This window comes from Lolium rigidum, chromosome 1 (assembly GCF_022539505.1).
Source record: "Lolium rigidum isolate FL_2022 chromosome 1, APGP_CSIRO_Lrig_0.1, whole genome shotgun sequence".
In the NCBI taxonomy this organism is placed as follows: Eukaryota; Viridiplantae; Streptophyta; class Magnoliopsida; order Poales; family Poaceae; genus Lolium; species Lolium rigidum.
Window position 1 is genome coordinate 108,021,217 of NC_061508.1, and position 22,465 is coordinate 108,043,681.

Sequence of the window (22,465 nt, forward strand, 5' to 3'; positions counted from 1 at the left end):
ACGTCCTTTCTACACTTAGCATATTTCTTTCCGAGTTACAAACTCTGTAATAGTTATACATGATCAATGAAATAAAGCTTATGGTTCACTCTTTGAGTCTTTTACCTCCTTTACTTCTTCATTTTTAGATCGTGTATGTTTTCCGACTAAAACCGCAGAGCTGGATTCTTCCGCCTAGGCGTGTACAAAAGTTGTGATTTTCAAAAATCGTCCTTCAGGACGTAAGCTTAAGTTTTCTGATTAAGTTGTTGTCTGTTGCGAACTCGTGGATTCCTAGTAGCGATTTCCGGCACCTACGCCTGGGGGCTTGTTTCCGCGGTTATTGACGGATTGCCATTGGGCTTCGTCGCCGCTGGCGAGCGTTTCCGGCTAAGGTCTTCCGGCTCGCGGAAGGTCAAGCGGGCAAGCCGGAAAACAATGAAGTCAGCACTTGCTTTCCTACATAAAATGAAACATGCACATAACATTAAACGGATAGCAGGATAAGTGTTTCCGCCCCATGCATAATCGTTTCGTTCCTAGCTACTTACGAATTTAAGTCTTATTACAAACCCACTCTGGGGCCAAAATGATGCAACTTGTTTCATTGTTTAAAACAGGAACTCTACTCGGAGTCCTCCTCTTCTGATTGCTGGTAGGTGGAGCCGTCGTCGCTGTCACCAGATCCGGCTTCGGAGTCGTCACCAGAGTTTCCTCCGGAATGCTCGCCGCTTGACACGGATCCTTCCCCGTAATACTCCGGCTCACCCGCTTCTTCCTCTGCATCGGAAAATCCTTCGGGCAGATCGTGCTTGTTATACCAGAACGAGTGATCCACTCGCCTGACAAACAGCTGTTCATAACCTTCGGTTTCCGCGAGGAGGGCACCAATATCGGAACCCTTGGGGGCTCCGCGTGCAACATTCGCCAAGTTGAGCGAGGGGAAGTGAGCCTTGCAGGTGGCCAAGACTAGGGAGGCGACTCCGCGTGCTGAAGACTCCTGCCAGTCCTTGATGAAATCCGGTACCAGCCTCATAAGTTTGGTCATCGTATCGATGACTGTGGTTTTGGCCTTCTTCAGAGACAGAGCCGTGGCGATTCCGCGACAGAGCTTCAAATAACGCGTCAATTGATATCCGCGCTTCATCGTATGCCTCCGTCCTCGTAAGGTTTGACTCTTTTGACCATTCAAAGCCAAGGCTTGCTGTGGAAGAAAGAGACTCAGTTCCGTTAGAGAGGAATCATACAAGTTAGTCGGAGCAACGATACGGCAAAATACTTACGGAAGATAAGTTTGTCAATAGCCTCCGCCTCCTCCTCCAGAACTCTGTTCTTGGATATTATGGAAATCACGCGGCCCTGGCTTTTCTCCAGTTTGTCATTCAGTTCCGCCAGGTCGCTGGCATGCTTCTCGGAGAGTTTTTTCCTCGCCTCAGATTCCTTTTTAGAGGATTCATGAATGAAGGTTTTGAGGGACTCGTTCTCCGCCTCAAGCACCTTGACTTTGGCGGAAAGCTCATCAAACGAGGAGTGCTTGGCAGATTCTTCTGAAGGCAGAAAAGTTGCACATATTATGCATCTTGAACTATGACAACACAAAAAGTGAAGACCCGGATCTCGTACCTTTAAGGCGGGTCTCAAGCAGCTGGATAGCCTTTTGGCTGTTTTCCGCGTTCTGGCGCAGCCCCTCGATCTCCGTGATCTGCTCTAGCACATGAATGCGCAGATCTTCGTGCAATTTCCGTGTGGTCTATGAAGCACCAGGGAGTTAGCCGGATATTTAAAATCTTGGGGGCTAGCGAGGAATTCAGTCTGAGATATAAAAATTTTAAATTTCCGTTTAAAGTACATTCTGGGAAAGCATCGGATAATACACGTTACACGGAACTATATCACCCAATGCTTGGGGGCTAGTATTACCTGCCGCACTTCCTTGTGCTTGGCGAAAAAATCCTTCAAGTCGCTCTCCAGCTCGGCGAGTTCACGCACCTCCTCGTCCGGTTTTCCCCATACCTTGTTCAGCATGGCGGAAACTTCCGCGTGACGTTGTGCAAGGGTAAGTTTTTGGAGGGACGGAGTTGGTTGGAGGTTGACTCGGGTCGCGTTGGTAACTTGGAGGAGCTTAGCCTTCTGCTCCTGTTCTTCTTCAGTGGGCTCCGCGAAAGCGGAGCTTGGTTGATCTGGCGGAGGAATTGGTGACGAGGTGCCCTTGGTGGAGTCGCCATGATGAACGGGATCTTCAGGAATGTCATCAATGTCGATGATATCCTTTGGATCCGGCTTGGTGGCGGAGGAAGCCTTGGGCGGAACTTCAACCTCAGGAGTAATGGGAAATGAAGCCGGAGACGGCTTGGCTCTCTTCTTGAGGACCTTTGGGGCCTTGGGAGGCTGGCTTCCGGAGCTTCAGAAAAAACATAACAGTATAAGAGCAAGTGCTGAATCAGAACTTGGGTCTCGGAAGTGGACATTTACCCGGAAGGTTTGAAGAAATGCTGGATGGCAGGCTGACCCTTGTTGCTGGTATTGATCAGCTGAGCACTTCGCGGGCGCGCTTCGCATGGGGGCTGGAAGGAGCTGGCTTCTTCCTCTTAGCGGGGCGGGAAGCCTCGGGAGCTTCCGCCTCCGATGCAGCTTCCGGATCCGCGTGGCCGGTGGATGGGACTCGGAGGAGAGTTCCGAGTTCATTTTCCTCAAGCGCCTCGAGCTAATACAAAGTTAACACTTAGATGAAAAAGTTTGAAGAAAAACAATAAACCAAAGTCAAGACGACGTACCGCGGTTCCGGATCCATTTGTATGGATGTCTTTGTTGCATACGTGAACATGGAGTTCACGTGAGATCTTGAGGAGGACCCGGATCCTCTTGTCGATGGCGTCGGCGGAAAGATTGTCTTTGGTGGCGCGCATTGGATCGTCGCGCCCTGTGTATTCAAACATCAGGCGGTCCCTGTGTTGCAGCGGCTGGATCCGCTTGGTGAACCAGGAAAGGGTTAAATCCTTCCCCGTCAGCCCCTCCTCCGTGAGCTTGCAGATCCGCCTAGCTGCGCGGGTCAGTTGAGGCGAGTCGGAGAAGTGGGGGCAGTGCGTCCATGACGGAAGCTCGGTGGCGGGGCAGTTCTTAAAAACCGGAAGTTTCTTTTCACTCGCGGGGTCGGAGACGTCCTTCAGATAGAAGAAACCCCCGGACCCGGTACCTTGCGGATTCGTGGCGGTCGGTAGGGGGTAGACGCGGCCCGGGCGGAGCATAAAGGTGATGGATCCGCATGTAGCGAGTTCGGCGGATTGCCGGATCCTCTCCTTCTTGACGAGAGAAAAATATTGGAACAGAGAAATCTCGGGGGTTACCCGGAGATGGCCTTCGCAGAGGGCGACGTGGTTGCTCGATGGCGAGGACGCTGTTTGGAGATATGTTGTGGGGTTGGAGTCCATACGTCTTCAGAATCTCCAGGAAGAAGTCCGAAGGCGGAAATGAAAATCCGCGCTCTACCAGCGCCTTCGTCAGCACCATCTCATCGTCCTTCGGAGCCGGAGCAAGTTCATTTGGAACTGACCTCCAGCTTCCAGGTTGCAGAAAGCCCTCCGACTCGAGGTTCTTGAGCTCCATCTCGGTGGTGGTACAGGGCCACCACTTTCCTTTAGCCTCAGAATCTCGCTTCCGAGCTTTTGATTTTTTCGTGACCTCTTCCGCCTGGTGCTCCGTTTGACCCTCCCCGGAAGCTTTCTCCGGGTGAGCAGAGGTCCCCTCGGCCTCCTTGCCGGAATCCTTTGAAGGATCCAGCCGGACTGGAACGAAGGGAGGAGGGGCGGAGGAGATCGGGGTCGCCATGATTGGTTCCGAGGTCGGAGGCGGAGTCGTTGAAGACATCTGAGGAAAAAGAGTTTGGCGGAAACTTACTTTAGTCGGATCCCACATCGTCTTCCCCAAAGTTCACCCCTACCAACTACGGCGCGAAGATGAAGCTCGAGGACTTATTGCAATGGCGGACGCGGTGGTTGGAGTCGCCGGCGATGAGTTTTCCGCGCGGTGGCTCGCCGGAGTTAAGAACACGAAGAACACTGCGGTGGTGAACTGGCTCCGGTGATGCTCCGGCGGTTATTCCGGCAGGTTCCGGCACGGCGGAGGAAGAGCTCACGGGCGGCGCTCGGCAGAGAGGTGAGAAGGGGGGTGAATGAGGGTAAGGGCCTCGACGGCGGATATTTATAGGCTGAGGGGATAAGATTCGTGTTCCGCATCCTGTGGTCGGAACGCAAGCGTCGCACCGTTGGATGCGTGACACGTGTCCAAAACCCTAACAGTAAAAATGGCTAGAGATAAGTTACCGCGGAAATCGCGCGAAAATGGCGCCAGAGTTGGCGGAACCGTTTGAGTCTTCTAAGATTCCGGGTAATTGCGTGAGGATAAGTTTGTTCCCATTCGCGAGCAGGGAGTAACCCGGAAGTGTTCTTTGGAATGTCGATGGATGAAGTCCCGCAGGATGGGAGCATTTTCCGACTAATAGTTGGAGAAAGAAGAAAATGTGAAGTTGGAGCTCTTCAAGTTTCTCCGCGTTACCAACGTTTGCCGGAGATCATGATGGACCAGCAAGGCGGAAACTGCAGGAGAAACTCGGAGAACTACGGGGGCTACTTGTTGTGGGTATACTTCATGGGTGTACCATCGACAATCCCTAGATCCGGCAAGCCCGGGTGGCCCAGCAGATGGTGATGAGGCATGTGGCCCATCGGGCGGCCCAGTTGCTGTTGATCATGAAGGAAGAAGTCCAGCCCAGGATCGGTAAGCCGGATCCGTACCGACATTAGGAGTAACCCGGATCTGTGGAGGCCCATGAGGAACCCGGATCCAGTACGACGTATATGGAAGGCGGATCCGTGACGTGCACGGCAAGATATTGTACCGTAGTTAGGCAACTTGTATTCCGGCTAGGACTCTCCATGTAAACCCTAGATCCGTGCGCCTTTATAAGCCGGATCCCGGGAGCCCTAGAGGCACAACCTAAACTCATTGTAACAACGCGAAAGCGCCCAGATAATTCCAGACAAGCAGCAGTAGGCCCTGTCATCGTGCAGGTGTTCCGAAGCTGGGTAACTCGCGTACCACCGTCCCGTGTGCACTCCGCCCTATGGCCCCTACTTCTTCTCCCCCTCGTGAGGATCCCTCCTCCGGGGTACCGTCGATTAAGCAACGACAATCATCATCAGTATCACCCAAATCATCTGGGCTGCTCTCCTCATCAGTAGAAAGAATGAAGTCAGCAGATTGGCACTCCACTACTTCATGATGACTCCTGGTAGTTGGGCATGGCCTCATTGGTTATTTCTTCACAAAGTAACTAGGGACAGGTTCCTCCTCACCTTCACTGGACTCTTCCTCATCTTCATATAGCTCTTCCACATCTGTATCCCCTTCATAGTGCATATAAGGGTCATCTCTATGCTTCTTCTGTCTATTCATCTTCTCCATTATGTGAGCAACATCTGGATCATGCTCCTTTGCTAGATTCTGCCTCTTCAATTCCCTCATTAGCTCTAGTTCCTCTAAAACCTTTCTGTTATGCTCTTCAGGTTTGAACTGACAAGGGTAGAAGAACCCATCCTCATCATCAGACAATGGTACAATCTCCTTGCCCTATTGCATGCTACAACTCTGCATGTAAATATCAAACACACGAGATCTCAAAACTGTTGTACTGTACAGAGTACCGTAGGAGCTTGAACTCTATGATAGTATATTAGAATAAGCAGTTAAGTATGCATTCATGCCTTCTTTACTTCCAAGTTCAGTCATTCTTAATTGGTAACCTGGTCGTTGTCTTTCTATTGATGATTGATTCGTCTTTGTATCTTCAACTGTGTAAAATGGATTCTCCTCGGTGCAACATCTTACTGGAGGAACTATCATATTGACAAACAAGGCTTTTATTATTCTATATAGAGGCAAGGATTTTCTTTCTGGTGGAGTTAAGCGGTTTTTTATTGAACAAGAGGCTCGGGTAGATGCTCAGCATGTGAAGGAAGAAGAAGCCCGATTAACGGTGATTGACTCCCTTGAGAGATATGCTGGTTACCATCCGAGGAAAGTATTGTGGGGACTTTCAGGGAGTATTAGGATTTCCAGGTTAACCATGTGCAGGAAACAACTGAAAACAACCAGGCCATGGTAGAACTAGAGGCCAAGAAGCACAGATTGGATAAGGAACTGAAAGACCAGGAATGGAGGATTTTCATTGAAAGACCTGATCTATACTAATGCTCTTGTTTGGAATCCATAAACTTCTAATAGTTCCTAACAAAACAAAACTGTTCTGTACTGCAGCTCACTAAGAAGATTGAAAGATCCAACCAGACGCTAGCAAAGCTTCATAGTTCTTGGAACCCTTCAGAGCCATCTTCAGACAAAGAACTCTTGAGAGAGGAGGAAATGATGATATTCCGAAAGTGTTATATTGTGATCCAAATTCATATACTAAAGGGAGGCTAACTTCTGACGAGCGGAGCGAGGCCCGTCGCCGGTAGGTTTGGGCCGAAGCAGAATATATAGCAATTAATGAAGCTTGCAAAGAGTCTGTTTGGTTGAAAGGTTTGTATGCTGAGCTTTGTGGAGATGATTCTTGCATTAAATTGTTTTCTGATAGTTAAAGTGCAATATACTTTACTAAAGATCAAATGTTCCATGAGAGGACAAAACACATTGATATCAAGTACCATTATGTGCGTGACATTGTTGCTCAAGGTAAACTGAAGGTATGCAAGATAAGTACTCATGATAATCCTGCTGATATGATGATAAAGTCAGTTCTTGTTTCCATGTTTGAGCTTTGCTCGAGCTTGGTTGGTATAACTATTTAGCCCAAGTGGTTGTTGGCGCCAGCAAGTGTTTTTCTTTGTTGTTCAGGAGATTGTTGAAGTTCATGCTACAAGATGGAATTTGTCTTAAGGTGGAGTTTTTTATATTGTGATCCAAATTCATATACTAAATGGAGGCTAACTTCTGACGAGCGAGCGAGGCCCATCGCCGGTAGGCTTATATATACATCTTGTAAGCCGCCGGCTAGGGTTTATCAGATTATAAGATAACTCACGGCGTTTGTAAACACTCCCCGATATAGTGAAGTTTTACTGGCTGTCGCCCGTGGTTTTTTCCCCTTCTGTGTTGGAGGGGTTTTCCACGTTAAATTTTATGTTTTCGCTGTGTTTACCTTTATCGTTCTTCGTTATTTTCTTGTCGCTTTTATAACAGAAAGATTGGCCTAAAGATGGATGAGCATGTGCTCCGTGGTATAGCTTTGCGCGTATAACTAATGTGCTAGTATCATCGTGCAGGTGACCAAGAAAAGCTATTTGTCCTCCTCTGACCCAAAAATTATGTATCATTTTTTTTCCTTGCAGGAAGACGCGGTATCTTTGATGGTTTAATTGAAGAGATTCATCAACACTGGAAACACAAAGAGATTGTGAAAGTAATTACCAAGCAGACTCGAGCTTACCAGATACACATCGATGCTGCTTGAGGTTGAGACGGGAGGAATGTTAATAGCAACACAAAAGCTCACAAACAGCCACGCCATAATACTTTACCGTGGGAAAAATTATCGCCGCCCAACAAAATCAGAAGCCAGTAACCTCCTGACCAAAAGAGAAGCATTGCAAAGATCAGTTGAGGTTCAGCGACGAGGGGTAGGGATACACATAAAATTATTATTTCTTTTTCCTGCCAAATATCCTTTTTACTAAGTGTTGTGCCTTATATTATTTGACTTGCAGTTGATGAAATACTATGTTTGGGAGACACAGAAATCCATCGAGGAATTGAACTGGACACTGGTGAGTTGACAACATTATTTCATATATATGAAGTATCAAGGGCACCATTAGACCTTCAATAGTGAAGTCAATTTTCATACACTTTTGTGGCTAGAAATTTATCTGTGCTTTTATTTTTGTTGTGCTGCAGGTCAACGTGACAATGAAAATCAGGAAACTGACCTAGTGAACAATGGAGAATTTAAACAGAGTTTGGAAATGGATTATTAGACATTTTGAATAACCATTCCACCTAGTTTTTTTTTCCTCTTTGTGTCACCTACACGCTACAAAGCCAATGAGAGCAGCAGGGGCTTCCGTTAATCGGATGCAGTTGTACAGTACAAAACTACAAATGATGATTGTGCTGCAGTTGTACAGTTGTAAAATTTTCTGTTCATGTACATATTGGCATTTCAGCAAATCTGTTCTCGACATTTGATGATAATGAATGAAGAAAAGCAGTTTGTTTTGGTACAATCAATCACTGGATGTTAGTGAAAGATCTCCTGAACGAGATTTGACACAGAAAGCACAGCCTATTGATTCTCTCCTGGCAAACTGCACTTGATTAGAACATCTCCATCGGCGCCCTCTAAATAGGCGCCGGCACTGCCGTATAGGTTGCCCCGGCATAGCATCCTCCATTTAGGAATGTTGTTTCCATACCGCTGTCTCCCATATGGCAGCCCCAAAAAAAATCATTTATGAATTTCATTAAAAAACGGAATTTATACGAATTTAGATTAGTTTTATACAAAAATGACTTGAATTTGAACAAAAAAACTTTAATAAACTAAACTAGCAGCGAGGGCGCTGAAGTCGAGGTTGTCTCCGTCGCCGTCGTCGTCGGAGAAGTTGAAGGACCAGTCGTCCTCCTCCTCATTTGGCACCGGCGGCTCAGGAGGACATGCGAGGTCGACAAAGTTCTCGTTGTGGTCCTTGGCGGACCACACCTCCAACTGCCGTCGGTTGAGCGTGATCTGCCGGTAGTCTACCTCGACGGAGCGGCCGACGATGAGGTGCTGCCCCGACAACTCCTCCGGGTTGTCGCCGCCACGGAAGGCCGCCTGCGCCTCTGCCTCCATCTCCCACCACATCTTCTTCGCCGACGGAGGTGGCGGCGAGCCCGCAGCGTCCTCCTCCTTGGGGCGGTGGCGTTGAACTATCCCCGACGTCGTCCGAGCCGGAGCCGAAGTTGTGCGCCTCGGGCCATCGTGGATGACAACGCCGGACGAAGGAGGCGCCTACGAGGCTGAGCGCGTGCGGCCACCGGCGCTCGACGAGCCAGAGCACGAGTGGCCCAATGTTGTTGTCCTTGCCGGCGGCCTCTGTAGCGGTGGCGCCTCCCGCGCCATGCGTTGCGCCTGAGGGTAGAAGAGGGACACATGCATGGGGTCGACGGCGTGGATGCGCGGCCGGTAGCAGTACTCCGCTAGCGTCGCGTCCTTGCCACCAGGCCCACCGACCAATGTGGTTGAAGTGGCTAGCATCGGGGCTGGCCGAGCTCGCGAGCTCGATGTCCCGCTCGTCTTGGAAACGCTGCGGCCATGCCGGGTTGTTCTGTGTGTTGGTCGGCTGGCTTCGCTCGGCCGGCGTCATGTGCGCCCGCCGCTCGGTGACAAGGGCTCTTATCTCCGGCGGTGGCACGACGTAGCCGGCGTTGGAGAGGTGCCACCTGTGTGACATCTTGAATCGTAGCGACACCGGAATGCGCTGCTAGTAGAGGATGTCGGCCTCATCGTAGCTCAGCTGCAACGACCGGAGCCCAACGCCGCCGTTGCCGCCGGCATCGGAATTGTGCGCTATCGCGAGGTGGTGGTGTGATGGTGGGTGTGTCGTGCGTTGTCTGAGAGAGTGGTGGCGGCGGCTAGGGTTGGACGAATGGGGAGTAGAGCAGCGCGTCGGTGGGGTTTTAAGGCAGCGGACGTTCATTGAAGGCGCGTGCTGAAGGTGGGTGGACGCCGCGTGGCCAATCGCCTCATCGATTTCCGAGCGATGCAATTGACGCCAACGACCGTCCAGTACACATCGTTTTTAATGTGACCCGTCATCCCGTGTCACTGCCAAGGTGGCCCAACCCATGAAAACCCGTGGCGCGAGGCGCCGACGCGTCCAATTCCCGCCCTTTGCGAAGGGGCTGGCGCGGGACTGCCGGCGCTTCTATTGAGCTCGATAAGGCGCCGGCGTTTTATTGGACGTGCCAGTGTGAGCTCAAAAGCAGCGCTGGCCCCAAATCATTATCTGGCCGCCGGTGGAGATGCTCTTAGGCGAGAAATTGCTTGTGAGGTCTTCATCTGCCTCTAACCTCTCAGCTCTACTTCCTGAGGAGAATTAACACAGGATTTTTCAGAGGAACGTGCAAAAACCCTAAGCCATGCTTCAGTCCATTGCAAGATCGTCACTGACGAGATGACGCTGTCTGTCCACTGAAGCTGGTGCAGCTTGCTTCCACAGAGTCGTTCCGCCGAACAGGGTGCGTGCGTAGACGGAACGGACAGTTAGGTATGCCGCGTACCTTGACATGCTCCCAGATGGTGAGCGGGCCGTGCTCCCTGACGACATCGAAGATGGCGCGGGCGATGGATTGCGTCTGCTCCGGCGGCGGCGTCAGCTCGATCGGCGCCATCATGGGCTTCCCGGCCTTCGCCGCCTATCGTGCCGCCGTCGCGAACATTTCGGCATACCCGGTTACCTGCAGAGCTCGCCTCTCCTCCGTTTGCTGATCAGATCTCGAGTCGAGAGCGCCCTCTGCACGCGGCGAGTTCTGCTCCGGCGGCGAGAATGCGAGTACAGCAACAGCACCAGAGCACAAATGTGCCTTGTGTGCAAGCCACAATGTATTATGAATGGGCCGACAAATGGTGAAGAACAAACATTGATGATTCATCGGCGGCCTCCTTCAACATGTTGTATAGCGCATATATATACTATATATTAAAGCTAAAGGGATTTGCTTGCACCACATTGCTCCATGTGCATGCACTGTTGATGTCCATTTTCCTCTAATCAAAGTTCACCACGTGGACTACCACAATGTGTTTTTCTTTTTCTTTTTTCCTTCTTTGAGACACTATAATTTTAATTTTAGATGTAAGAAATTTTCATCCATTATTACTATATATAAAGGCCGGCGACCTTTGCTGCTCCCTTGTTGCTTTGGTCACTGTTAACGTGCATGAACAGTGCACATGAACAGTGCACCATTTTTTTCTTTTTCGGATTTTAAAAATTTCTCATACTATTTTTCAAACAATTTGATGGTAATTTCTCACATTAGATCGTCGCTTTCGTAATAATTTATCGCGCTAACAATATTTGAATACTTTGACAGTAGATAGCCTGTTAAAATTGTTAGCTTTTGTAATAATTTACCGTGTTAACAATATATCAATTATTTTTTGCAAGGCGGTAACTACCTATAATTTCTAAAACTATTTCTCGGTGCAATCCATAAACGTCAACAGTAATTTTCTGGTGTCAACTATGAAATAGATCATTAATTTCGGCAGTAATTTTTTGCGAGGCGGCAACTACCTATATTTTTCTAGAAAGCAATTTCTCAGTAGATATCTTGAGCATTGTCAACTATGAAACACGCTGCTAACTACCTACTATTAATTATTTATGGCCGCATATTTCTCCACCGTCATTTTGCAACGACGCACAAGGGTAATAGTTTTTACACGAACATTCAGCCTCAACCCGTCAACCGTGGTTCTGGATAGTAATTATCGGCCGATATTTTCTTAGTGCTGCATAATTCTTGAATGGTGATTCAAAGTAAAATCCAACATCCGCTCCCTTTTTTACTCGGGGAAAATAACGTTGTGTTCTTCTACGGTAACATCGAAAAACTATACTTACTTCACCATATGTCACATTTCCACCTGGATGGCCTTCTTCTACGGTAACTTTAGAAAGATAGATTTGCTCCATCACCCGTTGCCTCTTTCGGTCGGAGAAATACTACCATTTCCTTTAGTAGCAACACCGAAAACAAAAGCACTCCACCATCCACCGCCCATTTCACCGGCACTTCTGCAGTACATCAGGAACCGAGATATTGATTTATTTCTACAATATTTTAACCAACGATCTAGAAACAGAAGCACTCCACCATCTGCCGCCTATTTCACTAGCACTTCGCGGTACTTCAACAATCCGGATATTGTATTATTTCTACAAAATTGTAACCAACGATCTTGATACCAAGGGCGTAGTCCAGTTTTAGATGTTTCTTCAGCTGTTTTTGTAAAGAAATCCCGCACTCTTAAACCTATAAGTCGTCGTTTTAGAAAAAGAATGCCAGGCAGTAGACAACACGAGCGCGGCGTGCGCCGCGCCGCTAATTTCCTAGTAGTACATAAGTTTCAGCAAGCATTATTACATTACATGACTAAGCTAGCTCTTGATTGCAACATTAGCAAAAGAAAACGAAAAACATCACACAAACATTGAGCGAATGAGGAGCAAGGAAGAAGAGAGGCGAATGTTTTCCTTCCAAATTAACCGCAGAACCGAATTTCCAACAAAGTACAGTGGTACAACTCATTTGAAAACTAAACAAACATATCAATCGATCCCTAATTAAGCACGATCCACTGGTTGCTTGCGCCAACGAAGAACGAACACATCGCCTCTAGTTCGCGCACACGGCGTCCCGCGCTGCGCTGCCGTGCAGCAGCGTCATGCCCACCGTCAGGACCACGCTGAGGGGCGTCCCCGTGCCGTACCCGGCGTGGTCGGCGTCGCAGCCGTTGGCGTACAGGTACCCGTCCTCGACGGAGACGACGAAGAGGAAGGACGCGGCGGCGGAGAGGGCCACGGCGGCGAGGAGCAGCGCGCGCAGCGACGCCCTGCGCCACTTGCCCGCGATGCAGGCGACCCCCTTCGCGGCGGCGACCGCGGCCTCGTGCTTGGCGTCGAAGTCTTTCTTGCCTCCGGCGGCAGCACGGGCGGCGGCGGCCACGGAGGCGGCCTCCGCGCTGCTGACGGCGACCCGCACCGACTGGAGGAGCACGGCGGCGGCGAAGACGGCGAGGATGAGGAAGTGGTGGGCGAGGACGACGCGGAGGTGGAGGTCCGCCCCGCAGGCGTTGGCCGTGCTGGCCGGGAGCACGCGGAAGACGCTGCCCATCAGGAGGAGGATGTACAGCAGCCTGAGCTGCTCCGTCGCAACGATCTTGAACATCGCCATGGCGCTCTCTGCTCTCGCCGTCTCTGGCTGGCTGCTAGGTTGGTCAGGAGCTCAACGAGTCCAACGGCCGGCTTTGGGATGCTGGTTATGTAGGCATAGCTGGTACTTGGCGGTCGACTGGCTAGATAGGGAGGGAGGAGAGATTTGAATATTTGAATTTGAAGTTGGGCTGACGTATTTTGCCACCGTAGCTCTCTGCTCCATGTACTGTAAAGCTAGCTTGCTTTTCTTGTGTAGGAGGAGCACTGGAGCAAAAGTGGTGTAGGAGCAGAAGGACGGACCTAGTCATGCTCGTGAGATAACGGCAGGCAAGCTTTGGACTGCCGGTCAAAATGCCAAACTCTCCAATGTACGCTACGTAGTGACATAATCCACATTTTTGTCTTCACATCGCAGCTAGACAGTACACATCGATAGGGCATGTACATGGTTCCGCCGAGTGGTTCAATATTTTGTAGACATGGAATAAACAATCACAATCCCACTGCCAACATATTTTAGAAGCTTTTGTACATTTTAATTAAATTTATGTCTTAGAGCATCCCATATAGGTTTGCTTAATAGAACCTTCCTGACAGAGCTATAGAAAACCAGTTGATTGAAATGATTCTCATTCTTTCTTCCTTAGAGCATCTCCACCGACCCGCCTCAAATAGTCGTTGGCAAAGGCGCCGGCACTGCATCCTCTATTTGGATGTGCTGTTCCCACACAGGCGCTCCCAAACCGGCGACCCCGATAGATGATTTAAATTAAAATCTCAAATAAAAGCATAGAAATTTGAATAAAGAGGAGGAACTTTTCACAAAGTAATACATAATTCGGAACATGGTTTACACAAACTAAAACATAGTTTGGAACATGGTTTGCACAAAATAATACATAGTTTGAATCATGGTTGACACAAATTAAAAATTAGAAAATGGAAAACCTAACTAGTGTTGGCATCGTAGGTTTCGTGTGTTTGCTGGCAAGTAAGAACACTCCCAGTCACCCAAACTGGAAAATCCAGCTGGTGATGATAGCCCTGTTGGTCCACCGGCCAGCGGCCAAGGTAGGAGAATGTGAGCACGCAGCCAACTTCGAGGTCGTGGTAGCACGCGAACTTCTTCCAGCCGGTGTGGAGGTACATCTTGCCGCGCCCGTCGAAGAGCACGTCCACCGGCCACCGGCAGCAGTCGCAGCCAGCCTCCCGCAGATGCAGCACGGCATGCTCGTTGCCTGCGACGAAGTCGGCGAACTTGTCTGGCGGCCTTTGGATGCCGAGTGGGTCACCCTTGAGGATGACGATGAACTCGAACAACACTTCCCGCTCCTCCTCCTGCAGGTCTGACGACGAAGACGACGGCGTCACAGGCGACGGAGAGCGTGCAGCTCTACCGCGGCCACGACCACGGCCGCGACCTCGGCATCGGCCTCTACCAGCCATGGCGTTGTCTCTTGAGATGGTGGCGGCTAGGGTTGGGGAGAGAGGATCTAGGGTTTGTGTGGGAGGGGCGATGCGAGAGAGCCCTTTTTATAGGCTGGAGGGAGATGGGGGAGTGGTGGCGCTCATTAACGCCGGCACAAAGAGCTAGGCACGACGAGATGATTCGCTGCGCGTCTGTGGAAAATACACCGCCGCTACGCGCCAATAACTTTCGTCGCGAGGTAGGCGATGGTTAGGTTAAAATTGAATGTGCCGCTGACGCGTCGGCCGCACCACTCCCCATTGGCATCGACTTTTGGGATGTGTGGCTGACAGGTGGCTCCCACGCCCAAAATTTTCCACCTCGCGAGGCGCCGGCGCGCCCGATTAGCGCCCTTCGCCAAGGGGCCGGCACGGGGTTGTCGGCGCTTCTATTGGGCTCGAAAAAGCGTCGGCGCTGTTTGAGGCGCGCCGGTGTGATTCCATTTTCGCTGCCAGCCCCTAAAACGCTATGGGACCGCTATGGGACACGCCGGTGGAGATGCTCTTAGTACATATCTCGGGGATTAAGAACCTCTATCAAAACGGATACGATCTCGGTAAAAGCGTAGACGGATAATTTCAGAATCAAGAACACATCTATAAGGAAAGTCCACTAGACGTTTTCTCCCTCCCTTGCAGATCGAACAAGAGATCTTGAACCGTTCCCTTCTACTCTTACTGTAAAAAATGGGATCGACACATATATTAGGAAGTCAACTATGTTCCTATTTGAAAGACGGCGGTTCGTCCTAGGAGAGGAATCCACAGTCGTGTGCTCCAAACGGCCTCCAACGCTATTATACACTACCAGACTAGAAATTAGTTTACAGCAACGTCTATCAAACGAATATCGTGTCCAAGCCAACCATATATATCGTCTGCCGTTCTCACCCGATACCCACTGCACCTGAGATCTTATGGGGACACCGGGCACGAGTTCTATGTTCGGCGCGAGGCTGCATGCTTGTGTTGTTGTTCATAAGTTTTTTTTTTTCAAAATGGGGGAAATATCGCCCCAACTTCTGCATCCAAGGGATGCACACGGTTTTTTATTAGATTATTCACAACACCTTATAAGACTAATACAAAAGATCAAACTCGAAGCGACCTCGCTAAACCTACAGAGGGATGAAGGGGGTGACAATTCACCAACACACATCAACCAAAAACCAAATGCCTTCTCAGGCCACCCAATAGCAGATGAGAAGCATATCCAGTCAAGCAGACTCCTAGCATACGCCAACACCTACGCCATAGAAGTTGCTACCGCCGTCTTCCTCGACTCCATCTTCAAGAGAGATCATCGCATCGACCATGCCAGGCATGCCATCGATGCCGCCACGGTGCCAGATGACTCCACCATCCTGCGTGAGTCCATCACACTGCATCCGTCCTGAGACACCACTGCACCATGCCGCAGCGACTCGACGACGCCGACACAGCGAAAGCACACCGCTCCACCTCAGCACCACCGCCATCCGTTGTCTGCTCCAAAAACGATGCCCCCAACAGGGAGAATGGCGTTGCGCGCCGCCATCGTCCGATCCGGGAGACCCGGGTCTAGGATTTCCCCCGGAGCAGCCCAGGCGAAGAAACGCAGGCTGCAGAGACAATGCCTTCAACAAGGTAACGACGAAGCACGCCGCCATCATCCGCCATGACCAAAGTCCGGCCGTCTTTCACCGGCAGCTGCGCCTCGCCATCGGAGGCTAGGCGACGGATCGCGAGATCCGCCACGGCTAGCCACACAACTAGCCGATCTCCTCCGGCGAGAGAGACGACCACCACCGCGGTGCCACGGTCAGTGGCACCAGACGCCCGCCACCTGCCACCAGGTCGACGGCGTCACCGCCATCCAGGGCCGCCGCCCTTGGTGCCGTGGTCCCAAACCTTGAGGAGGAGCAGTGCGAGATCCATCTCCATCACCGCTGGCCCAACGATGCCGAGGCTAGGACGGAAGGAGAGGATCGCGCCGCCAGGTTCCGGGTTTGCTCCGCCGCCCCCATCACCGCTCGCCCGAAGGCCGCGGCGAGGAAGAGGAGAGCCACGCCCCCAGATCATGGCCATGCCGCCGCCACCATCACCGGCCGCCCGGCGAGGGGCCGCGCCGCCACCACCCTCCACGGGCCGGGGCCATCCCCCCCGTGCGGAGGCTAGCCTCCATCCGCCGCACGGAGGGATCACACGAGGAGCCCCGCCGCCCCCATCATCGGCCGCGCCCGGCTTCGCCGGCGACGGCCTCCGGGGACGACGAGGAGGGCGGGAGGGGGAGGGGAGGACAGCGGCGGCGGCTAGGGTTTTCCGCCCCAGGTCGCCCAAGAGGGGGATGACCCGAGCGAAGAATTCCCAGTCAGTTTATGTGTTGAAGACCCAAGGGAAGGAACTTGACAGAGCAAGTGAGCACCAATTGATGATTAATTTTATTCAACAAGCATTACATGACTAAGCTAGCTCTTGATTGCAACATTAGCATAAGAAAACATGGGCCAGCCACAAACATTACATTGAGTGAAGCAAGGAGCAGAGAAGAGAAGCGACTGATTTATTTCCAAATCAACCACAGAACCGAATTAGCAAGAAACGGTGGTGCTACAGTGGCACGACCAGGCAACCACGTAGAAGCTCGTGATTGCAACATAACTAAACGCACCTGCAGCTGCTTGTCCAGGCTAAACAGACCTGACAATAATATTCCCTAATTAAGCACGACGAACACACTACTACCTAGCTATACAGACCTGACAATAATAGTAGATCCTCCGGCTGCTGGCGCCAACGAACTCATCGCCTCTAGTTCTAGACAGTTTGTTTCTCGAGTATCATTGCACATTTTTGGTCTTCAAGTGAGCCTTTTTTCTGAGTATCATAAGTATGTGTTGAAGACCCAACGGAAGGAACTCGACAGAGCAAGTCAGCACCAATTGATGATTAATACTACTATTCAACAGACATTAGCTAGTTCTTGACTGCAACATTAGCATAAGAAAAACATGGGCCAGCCACAAACATTACATTGAGTGAATCTAGGAGCAGAGAAGAGAAGCGACTGATTTCAACCACTGATCCGAATTACTAGTAGCAACAAACGGTGGTGGTACAGTGGCACAAACGCAGACGAAGATGTCTATCCAGGCAGAGAGGCGGGCAGATCATTTGAAGACTAAACAGACCTAACAACCAATCCCTAATTAAGCACGACGAACACACTACTAGTCTAGTAGCTAGCTAGATCCTCCGCGGGGCTTCTGGCGCCAACGAACTCATCGGGGCCTCTAGTTCTCGCAGACGGCGACCCGCAGGGCGCGGCCGTGCACGAGCATCATGACGACCATGAGGGCCACTCCCACGGGCGAGCCCATGCCGTGGCCGACGCTGCTGGCGTCGCAGCCGATCACGTACAGGTACCCGTCCTCGATGGTGGCGACGGCGAGGATGGACGCGGCGACGCAGAGGAGCTCGGCGACGAGGAGCAGCGCGCGCAGCGACACCCTGCGCCACTTGGCCCCGATGCAGCCGAGCCCCCTCATGGCGGCGGCCGCGGCCTCGCGGTCGGCGTCGAAGGCCTTGGCTCCGGCAGCGGCGCGGGCGGCGGCGACGGAGGCGGCCTCGGCGCTGTTGACGGCCACCCGCACCAGCTGGAGGAGCGCGGCGGCGGCGAGGACGGCGAGGATGAGGCGGTGGTGGTCGAGGACGACGCGGGCGTAGAGGTCCGTCCCGCAGGCGTTGGCCGTGGTGGCCGCGAGCACGCGGAAGAAGCTGCCCGCCAGGAGGAGGAGGTAGAGCAGCCTGAGATGCTCCGTCGCAACTGCCTTGAACAACGCCATGGCGTTCGCTGTTCTACGTGGCGCTCCGCTGCTCTCACCGGCTCTGGCTGCTTGCTAGGTACAGGGGGGAGGATGGATGGAGCGCATCGTCCAACGGCTGGTTATATGTAGCCAGAGAGGGAAAAAGGATCAATGGGCTTGAGAGAGAGGAAAAGATTGAATCTTTGAATTTGATGTTGATCTGATGACTATCTCTCTGCTCCATGCCTCCATGTACTGTAAAGATATCCAATTCTTCTTCTTTCTTTGTGCAGCCAGGAGAATTGGGTCTCCATCGCATGCATGTGCAACGGCAGGCAAGCCTTGGACTGCTGGTCAAAAGGCGAAATGCTCCTTAGAGCAGAGTGACATGATCCACAGGTTTGTCTTCACATCACAGCTAGGAGGGAGAAAGGCAGCTAGCCAGTACAACAGCAAGCCTATAACTTTCCGAGAGAAGTGCTACGCCATGATCTCTCCCTCCATTCCCATAAATAAGAAGGCTTGTTTTCAAGATTTTTGTTTGATTACGAACTAAATTATATATACAGCAAATATTTGATGTAGAATTGTTATGATTAGAAAGTGGTTTTTGTTAGAGTATATTACGTATTAGCTATATTTGGTAGTTTAAGATTGTAACCTAGATCTATCTTTACAATGCTTCTTGCTCTTCAAGTTTTCTCTACTATATAAACAGCTCAAGAGGCTAATGTAATCATCAATTATCATAGATCAATACAAGACAATATTTTGCAATTCTACTTGATATCAGAGCAGTTCTTTCCGCAACCTAGAGTTTAGCCACCCATTGCTTCCGCCACCCCTAGGGAGATTGATCTCCATGATCTCCGCCGAGAGCATCCGATCTTGTAGCTAGTTTTTCTTCCGCATTAGATTTGTTCCGTAGTTTTTTAGCAAATTTTTCGTTCGCAACGCCAAGCCAATTTACAAGTATTGCATGTCTACATCGCCGATCTACACCAAGCCAATCTACTTCTCGTTGCCAACACTCATGGTCATTGTCAACATCAACGGGGATCTTCTTCGACACCGCGACAATACACGCAGAAGACCCGTGTTTAATCTCCGGAATTTACTTCAACTACTTCGCCGTCTTTGTCAACCACAACCTCGCCTCTAGATTTGCAGTCTACTTTTTGTTTGCATGCTCGTGCTGAATTTTTTTTCTTAAAGCTACTTCGTCTACTCAAATCGGCGGACAACTTCTACTCACCGATCGATCATGGAGGCCTTCTCTGCCACTCCATCCAACTCTGGCGCGCAAGGCTCATGGTGGTCCCTGTCTTCGCACGTCCGGTACTGGCAAGACTGGCGCGTGCCTTTGTCCCCGCCGCGCTCCCGAGCCCAGCAATCTCGGCGTGGCGTGTCGCCTACTACTTCGACCACAACAACTACGACAACGTCTCCCTCCTTTCAAGTGTCTTCCCGGGCTCAACGACGACAACGACCAAAACACCATCTACCTCTTCTACGTTCTCCAAGGCTACTACATCACACGACACCATCGACCATGATAACAACGGCTTCATCGACATCGGCATCAAGGGCTACACCACGTCTTTGGCTTCTTCTCCAGTTGGACCGTCCGTGTCACTATCGACCTGACTGCACGGGGGGGAGTATATTACGTATTAGCTATATTTTGTAGTTTAAGATTGTAACCTAGATTTATCTCTACTAGATTTCTTACCCTCCAAGTTTTCTCTACTATATAAACTCAAGAGGCTCAATGTAATCATCAATTATCCTACATCAATACAACACAATATTTTGCAATTCTACCAATACGTATCTAAATGCATGAACTGTTTAGATGGTTGAGTTGAGTGAACTTGCGTACAGCCCAACACCTGTTCTAGCGGCACAACAACACGAACGGCTATGGAGGCACCTCGTTCCAACTCGTCTGATCGTATCTATCGATATTGCTAGATTGGTTCTCGGGTTGGGATTGCTGCTTCGCGGGCACGATCAAATTGGTGGCCAACGCTATGATGGTGATTGTAACATGCAAGGGCATTTGAATGGTTTCAATACTTTAGTGATGCAACATTCTAAGGCTGCTCATAATATCCATAGTTTTGCTCATCAACTCCAATTGATGGTAGTTGCAGTTTTAAAAAAATCATGAAGATGTTGTATGCTTTCTTTTGAGTGGATGGTTGCTATCCTATCCACAATAGGAGATAATTGCAAATGGGCGAACTTGAAACCAGCAGAGATTTGAATCAAGAACTTGGGATTAAAGTACTTGATGATACACGACGGGGATCCCATTTGGTTATCTCTTGAACATGATTGTTATGTTTTCCTCAGTTGTTAAAGTTATTGATGCTATTGCAGAGTTTGGCTCTAACTCTTTTGATAGGCTTAAGGCAAAAGGAGTATTGGACACTATAGAGACATTTGTTTTTTTTTTTGCTTTTATGTTGCACGTGATGAAAGTTATTCTTGGAATCACTAATGAAATGAATGCCGCTTTGCAAAAGAAGGATCTAGACATTGTCAATGTTGTCCTATCTTGATACAACTAAGAAAAGGCTTCGCACAATGAGAAACGATGTTTTGGGAAGGAATGTTTACGCTAGTAACAAGGGTTCACCTCGGCAAATGTCCAAGGTTATGGACTTGGGTTTTAGAGAAAGGCGACGATGAGGACTTCGGGAGCGAGAGTAGGCACACGACGTACCCAAGTTCACGTCCCTCGTTGGAGGATCGCTGCATCCTGCTAGCAATCTAGTATAATCATAGTTGTGGTACAGGGTGCCGTTGTAGGTGGAATTGTGTCTAATCTAGTATTGCGTCTATCATAATCTATCTTAAGGGTGCCCTGCCTGACTTTATATATGCAACTAGGTTAGGGTTTACAAGAGTTCTAGTCAACTACATATTCGAATCCTCTTTCTTGTAGTCCAAGTCGATATTACATGCGGGTCCAGCTTGTCGAGTTCTTGTGCTAATCCACCTCCATAGTTAGCCACACCGGGTACAGCACTAATGGGTACCCGAAAGGGTATACCCATGACAGTAGCCTCCGAGTGTCTAGGAAATTCGAAGACTTGCGTAGAAACTCAAGCATTATGAATATCAAAGTATCTTGATCAGTCGAAGAACGTCAAATCCATACTTGATTCTTACGTAAACTGCCGTAGATGAAGTTGCAAAGTTGTTTTCTATCGGGTGCGTGACCAACCCCCGAGTCTATGGGTGGGTGCTTGCAGCCGCGCATAGATTCAAGTTGTACGTGTACCACTCGAAGAAGAACTTGATGAAGATGTCGAATTTTTTTGCATCAACGTGCTCCCGATGGGAGTAGGCTCTACTTGAGTTGCAGACTCGAGTTGAGTCTTCAAACCTTGATTCATTCACTTGCAAAATGAAATCGAGGCTTTGTTTGAGTAAATAATTAACTACATATATATTTTTGTTTACCCGAACTGTCGAGTGCCATGTTTAGTTGACGTAGTAGCCGAAGTTTTCCGGTTCTTGCTGCTCCGATCACTACAAGAAAAGTTCTGATAGACAACGTCTCAAAATCGTCCGCTAAGGGGTATTTTTCGTCGCCTATGGGCCTAACCCGGCGATATGGGTTCTGTTGTGGAAACTGCGTCAGGCAAAGTCCTACGACGATTTTTTCGGTCCGTCGCGCTTGGGCGCCCTTCCGCCACGGAAAATCGGACCGTTGCCCAAGTGTTTCCGGGAGCCCGTTGACTGCTGACGTCATGCAACCGACACGTGGCAGACGCCGTTAACTGGCAGTTAACGGCGTTAACCGGCTGGAACCCCGTGGTAGATGGTAGGCCCACACGAGGCCTGCCACGTCTTAAGCGGGCCGGCCCATTAAGTTTGCCGGCCGGGCCAGCTGACTTAGTTTGACCGGTCAACTATATAGCTGGGCTGGTCCATTAGTTACGTGGGCGGGCCTAACCTCTAAGGTTGACTGGTCAAAACTTTAATGGGCCGGCCCACTAAGCATGTGGGCCGGGCCGAATGCACTCGTTTGACCGGTCAACAGGCAAAGGGGCCGGCCCACAAGACACGTGGGACCCACTTTCCTGTTATCGGGCCGGCCCATTTACCTAGTGGGGTCCACCTTAAAACAACTGGCCCGGCCCAAGAAGTTATTGGGCCGGCCCACTAGCATGTGGGTCCCACTTTCCCGCTATCGGGCCGGCTCCATTTAGTACGTGGGGTCCACAATAGATCAAATGG

At 50.3% G+C, this 22,465-nt stretch overlaps 1 pseudogene; it reads left to right on the forward strand.

The window, feature by feature from the left end:
• Positions 1–7,965, forward strand: part of LOC124649879 — a 31,186-nt pseudogene extending 23,221 nt beyond the window's left edge.
• Positions 7,966–22,465: the final 14,500 nt, after the last annotated feature.